This window comes from Passer domesticus, chromosome 4 (assembly GCF_036417665.1).
Source record: "Passer domesticus isolate bPasDom1 chromosome 4, bPasDom1.hap1, whole genome shotgun sequence".
NCBI classification, from domain to species: domain Eukaryota; kingdom Metazoa; phylum Chordata; class Aves; order Passeriformes; family Passeridae; genus Passer; species Passer domesticus.
Genome location: NC_087477.1, coordinates 25,932,693 through 25,942,896, shown reverse-complemented (window position 1 = coordinate 25,942,896; position 10,204 = coordinate 25,932,693). Strand labels below are relative to the sequence as shown.

Here is a 10,204-nt window from a genome sequence, read left to right as displayed (position 1 = left end):
TCCCTTGGAATACTTGTACACTAAGCACAGTTGCTGCTAGGATGGATGTATCTGAGCTAGCTTTAACCAAACTAGCCTGAGTGCTGTGCAGCAGTAAAAGACCAAAGCTCAGAAAATACTGCCTTTTTAATTACTTTTAGGTCTATTCAAACACGTTTTTGTAGTCCTCACTGCACTCTGTCACTGCAGCTACTCTGCCAGCACAAGCAGGAATAGACCATTTCAAACTGCAGTGTAGTCCTGTATCACTCTGATGAGTAAATGCTATAGTAATAATTCTAAGCCTCTAATTTTTCCAACTGCCTAAGGATGCCAGATACCAGCTCCCACACTATTAAAAAAACAAAAGTATTTTAATAAGAAGACCTATGTCCAACTAATCCTTAGGGCTTTACTTACAAAAGCCAAGTCAGAATTAAGGAAGTGTAATTGAATTACATTTGCCAGCAGCTTTTCTTAGCTACTGTACTGGGTTTGGCTGGGGTAGAGTTAATTCTCCTCACACTAGTCAGAATGGGGAAGCAATTTGGCTTTTTTACTGGAAACAGTGTTGATAACACAGGGATGTTTTTGTTATTGCTGATGGGGCTTACACAGAGCCAAGGCCCTTTGTGCCTCTCCCCCCACCCCAGCAGTGGGAGCTGGGGGTGCACAAGGAGCTGGGAGGGGACACAGCCAGGACAGCCAACCCTAGTGACCCAAGGGACATCCCACAACATATGGGGTCATGCTCAGCATGTAGAGGTGAGGGGGAAGGGCAGAAGGGAAGCACATTCAGAGTGATGGTGTTTGTCCTCCCTAAGTCACCATTGCCCACAATGGGGCCCTGCTCTCCTGGGAGTGGCTGAACACCTGCCTGCCCGTGGGGAGTGGCAATTTCATTTCTTGTTTTCCTTTGTGAGCGTGGCTTTTGCCTTACCTCATGACCCAGCTTCACCTCAGCCCACAGGTTTCCTCACTGTTCCTCTTTAGATGGCCTCTCTCACCCTGTTGTGGGGAGTGAGGGAGCCCCTCCATGGTGCTGGGGTTAAAGCCAGCAGGGGAGGAACTTCTGGAGGGGTGCTGAGCCCAGCACTCTGCAGCAGATACACCTCAAAGCATTTGTGGCCATGCCTGAGGTCATGCTGGGGCACCTCAAGGCGTTTGCCATGAATAATCCCAAGGCAGAGCAGGCACAGCCCTGCAGGGACAGTAGCCATGGGAAGGCCTTGCCGACACGGGTATCTGTGAGACTGTGCCTCGTAGATAGGGCTCTACTTGGAGCAGGTGCAGCCCTAAGGTGCTGCAAGCTGTGGATCGATCCAAGCCCAAGCAGGGGCAAGAGGAAGAGCTCATTGCGATGCTGAACCTTATTTGGTCCAAAGGGACCAGAGTGGAGATTGTTGTGGAAATACTTTAAAATTCTGATACCCGTGATTTCAGAATTCCCATAGCAGGAGCTCCTTGCTTCTAGTCAGAGTAGGAGCAAGAGGAAGAGTTCACTGCAATGCCAAAGCCTAAAATGTAGCCCAACAGAACCAGAGGTGGAGATTGTGATGGATTTATGCTTAACCTTCTGTAAACCATGATTTGTGTGTTATAGGATTTACTACAGCAGGAACCACTCCGGAGTGGAGAACCACAGTGGAGGACAAGTGATACAAGAAGCAGTGCAGGTACAGCAGTGACATGACCTGAGGTGGCTTTGGTGCTCAATAACTCCACTCAGCACACCATCTCTCCTGTCCTGAGTGACCACCACACACAGTTTTATACCTCTAATTCTCTCACTCATTGTATTGGATGGCCGGGGTTAAAACACAACAGCTACAGTGAATGTCAAGACAGGAAAGTAAAGTTTCTTCACATCCATTTCTCCTGGATTCTAACAGAATTTTTTTTTAACTGAATTTAAAAAAAAAAATCAATGTCTATCTACATCTAGCTGGATGTCAGGTATCATTTTAAAAGCTTCACTGGGCATTCAAAGCATAATCATACTTCAAATGATGTCCTTATTTTACACCACAGAAATGGCTGCAAGAAAATGTAGTCATAGCCTGAGAAATTAAAATCTTGGTCCCTTGAAATGCATTGGAAATCATCATTCTTGCATATAGGTTTCACACAATGTTAGACTGAAGTTTTATAAGTGAAAACTAAAATATTAGAAAATATCCTCTCAAAATCTTTTCAGACATTATTAAAGACGCCTTACATAATGTTAGTAAAAAGGTTTTGAAGATGTATGATACTGCAAAGAGCAAACTACTGTTTTGAACCAGCCTGTGTGTAATATTTACACACACACACCCCTCTCCCAGAAGGGACTACCTAACCAGAAATTCAGGCAACTCAAAATATGTGCCAAACAAACTACTTTTCACTGCCTAAAGTTTTTCCCAAAATAAGAATAACATTTTCCATAACTGTGGAAATGATTGAATTAAGATTGGTAATAAAACAGTCATAGCTACTTCTTATGTATGATTCAACATTTCATTTCTCTGCTGAAAAATATGGGTTGCATTAATTACATAAAAAGAAAGCTCATCTTTATTATTCAATGAAATGATTAACATTCAAAAAAACCCCACAATATTTTAAAACACTAGGGAATATTTAACTCAATGTTTAAAGCATAAAATTTGCTTATTTTAACCTACTTTTCATCCTGGAAAATTATTTATATTATTACAGTTTAATCTTACAGAATTTCAATTACATATAAAATACATTGAACACAATTTGTATTAAGTGTTGCTAATTATACAGTGGATACTTTGTAATTAAGATAACTTAGATCTAATTTTCATGCAGTTCTGTGCATAGACCAGTTGAGAAACTACCAATGAGTTTAGGAATAGAATACTTTTTCATATTCTTTTTCCAGCAGTTAATAATGAGACAACCTCTCATGTGTGGTAGCAAGCATTCCACTGAGATTTCATTGAAAATCTCAAACCTCTGCTTTGCTTTCTGGCATTTCTGGCCATAAACTTCACTACTGATGCTGGCTACTCTGTTGTCCCACCAGACTAAAGCTCTTACAGGAGGTGAAAGCTATGCACAAAGGCAACAGAGAGACAGATTTTCAGTAAATTTTCAGTTAACAGGAATTAATATAGCAGAAGGTCTGAAATTATGAAAATTCAGTGCCTGAGTTTGACCCAGTGGATTCAAAGAAAAGGGCAATGAGATTTAATATTCTTGGTGGACTTAATTGCTGAGAAAAAACCCTGAGCTTTCATGCCCAACTCATCTTGCCAATTTATATGTGTGTCATTTGATTTCTATAGTTGACACATAGATGTCCACAGTAAAGTCTACAGGTAACACCTGCTTGAATCATCCTACTAAAATCCAACAATCCAGGAGAAAACAACTTCTGGCTGTCAGCTGCTAATTGTTGACATTAGATTAGTACTTTCACTTTCTGTGTAGGAAAGGTGAAGTTAGAGGGCAGGACATGAACCTTGAGTGTCAACAAGATGGCATGAGGCCCCATCACACTTTGAGTTTGTGTAAATTTTGCTTTGCTCCTGAGCCCTAGAAAAGCAGGACAGCCTGAGATCTATAGAATTGGAGGTACACGGGTGATGGCCCACACTGAAACAGGGGAATAAAGTGAGTGAAATTAAGCATTTCTCCCTCACAGTAAAGAAGGTGACTTGAAAGGATAGAGACGTGTTAAAGGAACTTTAGAAGATATTAAAGGCAAGTAATTAGTCTTGCTTTTTTCTTTATTTGGCTATTTATACAATTGTGTTTGCTTGAAAGTGCATCCTTCTGGGAAGATGATGAGCTAATATTGGCTGTAATTAAACTGTGCTCCTCTGCCTGATGTAACACCACTGAAGTCAATAAGAAACTTTCAAGCCTCATTTCTGGATCTATTTGAGAGCTGCTTCTTCCATCCTGAACCATTTACTTACTCATCTACTCCTTCTCCATCCATTCTTTAACTAAAGTTTACTAGGAAGAGCCCACGTTATTAGCTAATTTCTTTTGAATTCCATGTCTTTAAAAAAAGACATTTATTTTATGCTCTGAATGCAAAATAAACTCTTTAGCAAGGTTATGTCACAGTTTATTCAGAATAAAACTAATGAGTTTTCACATTCAAGTTTTACTGTTTGCAGTAATTCTGCTCACAAAACACTTTGGTACAAATACGGCATAATTTGAATTTATTTTAAAAAGTGGTCAGTATCAAGATAGAAATATCAACAGCAGCACTCTTCTAGTCTAGCTTTCTGCATGAAATATGGAACAGCTAAAGTATTCAAGCAATTCCTCAAATTTATGTGCTGAAAGCTATTCAAATATAAAATAAGCACTAACAAACGGGCAACCTTGTCAGTTGCAATGCTAATAAATCAAATTCACCAAGGTAAGTTAGCTACATTTTCAGTGCAAGTGGATATATCATAAGAGCCTGATAATGATACAACTACCAGGAAAATAAATGTGCATTCTCTGACCTTGACAATAATTCACTAACAGCTTGCCTCACGATTTTCCTAACATTGAGCCACTCTTCACAGGCCAAGTGTTTATATCTTTGTGGATGGAGAGTTTCATCTCTGTCATCACTAGTCTATTAGGGATTTTAGTGCCCTGCTAAGATTAATTATAGAAAACAATAAATTTCAGAATAATAGTCTATGAAACTGCCCAGGGGAATTTGGGGGATAGGGAACAGAGGAACACTAGGGGGCTTTGTTGTGTTAGTTCTTTTTTTTCCTTTCAGAGTACTGATCTAATGCCCTTCACAGCATTTCACATAGCTCTAAAACATCTAAAGCTGGATTTCTTTTACTGATTTTTACTCCCTAAAACAGATACTACGAGGCATTGCTACTGGGCTAACAAGGAAGAAGCACCTGACCACTGTTGGACCCTTCTTAAATCTTAACCAACTTGGAAGAACAGCAACTTCAACATGGGAAGGCCAAAGTACTGTATTTTATTTTAGATCAGTGAAATTATGGGATATAGACTTTTTTATTACTTTACATGGTAAGTTACAGACAGGACAGAAATCTAGAGGCAAAAAAAAAAAAAATCAGGCTCGAAACTAGAAATAGAAGCATATAGATCTTGACAAGGAAGCTAAGCAATTAGAAGATGCAATTTGATAGCTTCATGGAAAGAATTACATGACTTGGTTCCAGAAGAGGCAAGAAACTGAACCTGGAGATCTTCAGATCTCCCTTTGTTGCCTCCCTCCACCCACAAAGCTATGAGCACTGTCCACAAAAAAAAATTTTAAAAGGGTGTCAAGGGATAGTGGGCTTAAATATCAAGACTGCTATTTCATCCAGATGTACCTACTCTAAAAATACCCGTTATTAAAAAACAACATTAGTAACTTATATTGCTTACAGTTGCTTTCAAAAAGCTAGAAAAACTTTGAGAAATGTGTTTTCATTGTTCTTTGAAGAAGACATGCACAGAACAAATACCTTTATTTTCATTTATAAGATTTACTTCCTACAGAAATAAACTTTAAGGCCAGTCTCTCTGTCCCAGCTGGAAATATATCAACATATGCATCAGCTTTGGGGATACAGAATGCAACTACATAGAGGACTTGACTCACTTTACTACAATTTTTTTCCCCATTGTCTAGAAATCTAAAGCAATGGGAGAGAGAGGGAAGAAAGTGAACTTATCTAATTATAAGATTAAAAAAAAAAAAAAAAAAGAGTCAAGGAGCACTGCTTTTCAAGGGAAGGTTAGATTTTTTACTTTCCAGCAAAGACATTTTTCTCTTGCAAAGTGCAATGTGTGTGGGAGTCTGCTCACGTAGAAAGTGGTTCCCTGATCAAAACAGATGGCATGCTGGCAGGGTAAGTTTTAAATGGCAGAGTGTTGATGTTGAAAGATTTCAACAGCAGCTTCTATGACAGGGACAGAGACATAAATGACAAATACAAAATACAAAGACATTTCAATAACTTACCATCATATCACTTTGTAAGTTAATACCACTCTCTCTCAGTTCTCAAGATGTTAGAGGAAGACTTCCGAGCTGTGAGCATGAAACTGTATTCTAGCTCAATAAATCTCAAAACACTAATGAGGGTTCTATTTTTAGGACAATGAAGCATGAAAACTAAAGCTTTTACTGGCATGGGGAAGGAATAAGCTGGCTATTGGAAAGGTTTGTAGCAAAACTCTCAGAGAAACAGAGTGGCCAAGTAATTCCTCTCCTGACTTAACCAAACTTGTCAAGTTTTTCAGAAAAAAAGGCTTTTATTAGACTCTGAGCTTTTGTCACATGCATTTTAGTTATCCATCCACTCATCTCTGAGGCACAGTATATCAGTGTGATCAAACTGGGGAATCTGTGAGGGATTTTTTATCAGTGTGTGAATATGATTTTAATATTTTCCTAATGTTTAAAAACATTTAACTAGAGAAATCATTTTAGATATCCAAATTTGAATAGCTCCTGTCCTTGCTCTTTTCTCTTCACTTCTCATTCCTTTTATACATATCTGTAAGTCAATATTGCTTTTAGGATATTAAGTCATATTTAGACAAGTTCTTGATATTTGTTATTCTCCAAACTTTCCTCATCTCCTGCTTTCACTGTCTTTTTTTTCAAGGCTGAGGGTAGTCCATCTTTTTTCTAACTTTCTTACCAGTATCCTAATCTTTTTTTTCTCCCATCAATTCAGATTCCGTTGTGCATCGAGCTGTCCATGAAGCATTTACTACCAATAAAACAAGGCACACAGTTTTGCATTTTTTTGAGGCAGAAACAGAGCAATTGAGCCTTCATTCAACTCTTTGCTGCAGAGGGGGATGCTCAAGATGGAATGACAGCTCTGTGAAGCAAGAAATCATCAAAAGGAGATCAATGATTTTTTTTCTCTGCAATGAGAAAGGGGTACAGATATCACCTTGTACAGGAGGGTGCTTCCTGATCAGAAGTGATATGTAGACAAGGCAAATTTAAAGTATTTTACAAAAAACATTTTTCTCATAAAATAATCTTGGAATGAACCTATGCAGAATCCTGACATGAACACGAAGTATGCATTAAGTAACTTGTAGCTTGGTCAAAGAAAAAATGGCAGGGGGGAGATGGGGAACACATGACAGCTGTTAATTTGTACTTACTTTTTGTACCTGGTAATGATTGTAATAAAAAAAAAAAAGAACACTACAGATTCTGTACAGTCTCCAAGGATTATCTTTATAATTTTCATAGATTAGACATGTTGGGGCTTTTTTTTTTCAGTCTATGCTTGCTATGAACTAGATAAATACCAAACACTGAGCAATACCTAGTAAACAACAGTAATGAATAATAATATTAATGCATAGTAAATACTAAAGAACATAATGGTTCTGATTTAAGTTTTTTTTAAATTCATTTAAAATGAAAGACTTTTGTAGATCGCATATAAAAATTAAGTTACTAATAAAGGCTGGATCCCTCTTCATATGATAAAATATATTGTCCTTTCAGGACATCCAGAAAGTGAGTTGTGCCTCACCACAGCAACAGAATCTCATAAAGAAGCTTGAATTATTTTGTTAATAAGTACTAATAAATTCACACTAAGAAAGAAAGGCTAAGGAAGAGGAAAGAAATTAAACTTTCAGTAAACTTCTTTTCACTTTCAGCTCCAAAATAATGTGCTTAGTGCTAACAAAAACATACAGCTACAAGCAACCTCCATGTTTCCCTCCAGAGCAGTTGTGAGCAGTTCATAAATTCAGATGTGTAATTGCACAAATACAAGGTTTTTCCTTTATGTATTTATGTACAATAAAGTTGACTAGACTTTAAATATCCTTGCCAAGTGCCTGCCCAGGTAGGAGTTAGAACTGCTAACAACTATTTTAGACAAATTTGGCTAGAATGAATCAGCTAAGTGCAACAAAATATTAGATTTCCCAGTTTTCATGCCTAGCCCAGAGTTCCTACACTAGTTTTTAGCAGACAGGTTTGAATATCTAGGTCTGTGTTTCCACTTTTGCACATAATTCCACTATTTTGCCCTGACTTCAAATAACAGACCACCCTTTCTGCAAGAATGACCTGAACCCACAAAAATGGCACCCACACACTCAATGACTAAAATCAGTATAGTTTTCTCCTTTATATATTAAGTTTTAAAAGACTTTGAAAACAATCTTGTAGAGTGAAAATCCATGTGAATGTTTACAATACAGTTTTATCAATTTATATGCCATATTTTCTGCCAAATAGAAGCTTTTTTATTTAAACAAAAGGGGCAATTAGTGATTGTGGTCTCAGTTTCCTAGGACACTGCTAAGTGTCCTAAGAAAAAGCAAAGCACTTTCTGAATAGATTTTAAAGTCATAAAGGAGCAAATCAGAGGCAAGATAAAGTGTGTTTACTACAAGTCACTGCAATTTATAGTCACAGCAATACTGTTTGGCAGGATATCAGTATGTCATGAATACTCCTTGAAAACATGACTGTGTCAATTAATGTTCCAGTATTCTTTTCAGGATTGTGTTCACTGTCTGCAGGCCTTCCTCTGCTAGGAAAAACTTAAGTGATTCACACCATTGGGCTCTCTAGTTTGTCCTATCTGCTGCAAAGCAGCTAACAGCTGAGAGAAGTGAGACTGACAGTATTGAGTCTATCTCAAGTACACAGAATCCTGAGTCACAGTCCAATGTCCTGAGCTTTAGAGAACAATCTGAGGGATTCTCTTATTTGTCGTCTTATCTTTGAGATTTAAATTATGGTTGATAAATAAATAAATAAAACAGAAATATAAGTTGTGAATGTATTTGCTTTGCTTTAATAAAAATATAAAATATCTATAGGCTGTAAGACTGGCTATTATGGTCTGGCATGGTCTGGCTATTATGCTAACCTGTTCAACTTCAGGCAGCAGCACCTTCTCTAGAAAAAGAGCAGTGCAGCAACCTGGGAATTGCATCCCTCACAATTCCCTGTGGAAAAATCAGCTGCTAGTAAAACAAAAGTTGGCAGCTGAAACAACCACTGTGGGACAAGCAGTGAAATGGAAGAAAGGTCAACAAAAGCTTTAATGCCCCAACCCCCCCCCCAAAAAAAAAAAAAAAAAAAAAAAAAAAAAACACTCTAAAATTTGCATTTGGATTTGGCAAAGTCTGACAGAATAACCATTTATTAACTCTGGGAGATCTCAACATCCTGGATGTTGATTGGATGCTGCGCAGTTTGCTGGTATTGAGGGCCAGCATTAGGAAAAGCTCACCTTACAAATCTCAGTAACATAATGGTTATTTCTGCTTCTGATATCAAATTGTAGAATAAATTACTGGCTATTTCATTTGGTTGGCATAATGTTCTTCTTCAGATGGCCCCAATATCAGAACTCATGTCTGTTGAGATGGTAGGGCAATTTAAGGTACTTCACTTCCAACCAAAGCTGCCCAAATTGGACAAAGTTGCTACCACTGAGCCTCTGACCCACAATCATCACAAACCCCTCAGCACAATGGGTCCCTGCACTTGCCACAGTGGCATGAGCTTTGTTGTACTGTTACCCAAACACCCCATCCATTCAACTTCAAAATGTCACCTGAAAAAACCCTGCAGATTTTGAAAGAAAACAATGAGAAAATGGGAGAGGGGAATGGGAGATACCCAGAATCAGACACCTGGCTAGCAGAGCTATCGTCACCAAGCAGATGTGTAGTCAAGCTATTCAGCAATGAACTGGGGGATGGCACCTGCTGTCAATTTAATCATTAGCCATTCTCTCAACAGTTTAATATGATGGCATCCTGATAATGAATGAATCATCCACGAAAAAAAAAAAAAAGAGAAAATAAATATTAGTTGAAGTGAAGGGCAGAAAAATGAGGCAAGGCTACACAAAGGGAACCCCAGTCAACATCTGGAGCAGAGTTGAGAGCCTGTTAACCTGGCACCTGGAAAGAGAGCATGTGAACACAGGAATGCTTGCAAATTAGTATGTGGAAATAATGAAACACACTTAGACACATACTCCCTTCTAGCATTTCCACCTCTTAAACAGACTGATGAATTCCTTGAGTCTTACAAAGTTAGTTCTACCATGAGATCCTTGCACTCCACAGGCTGATTTGATCCCTAGCTCAAGAGCATCCTATGGGAGACAACCACCAGAGAAAATTCACCTATCTCTCTTTTAAAAGGACAGTTAACATGCACTAGTGGGATTCAAACAATTTCCAAACAAATAATAATTTCAAATTT

General features: G+C 38.1%; 1 long non-coding RNA gene across 2 annotated transcripts; it reads left to right on the top strand.

The window, feature by feature from the left end:
* The first annotated feature begins 605 nt into the window (after window positions 1–605).
* On the top strand, window positions 606–8,338 carry LOC135299951 (uncharacterized). 2 transcript variants are annotated; one of them, XR_010361794.1, is made up of 4 exons: window positions 606–744; window positions 1,583–1,655; window positions 4,824–4,938; window positions 6,669–8,338. It is a non-coding gene; the product is annotated as an uncharacterized LOC135299951 (long non-coding RNA). The 2 variants fall into 2 exon arrangements; XR_010361793.1 differs by having other exon boundaries at window positions 4,824–5,001.
* The last annotated feature ends 1,866 nt before the right edge of the window (window positions 8,339–10,204 follow it).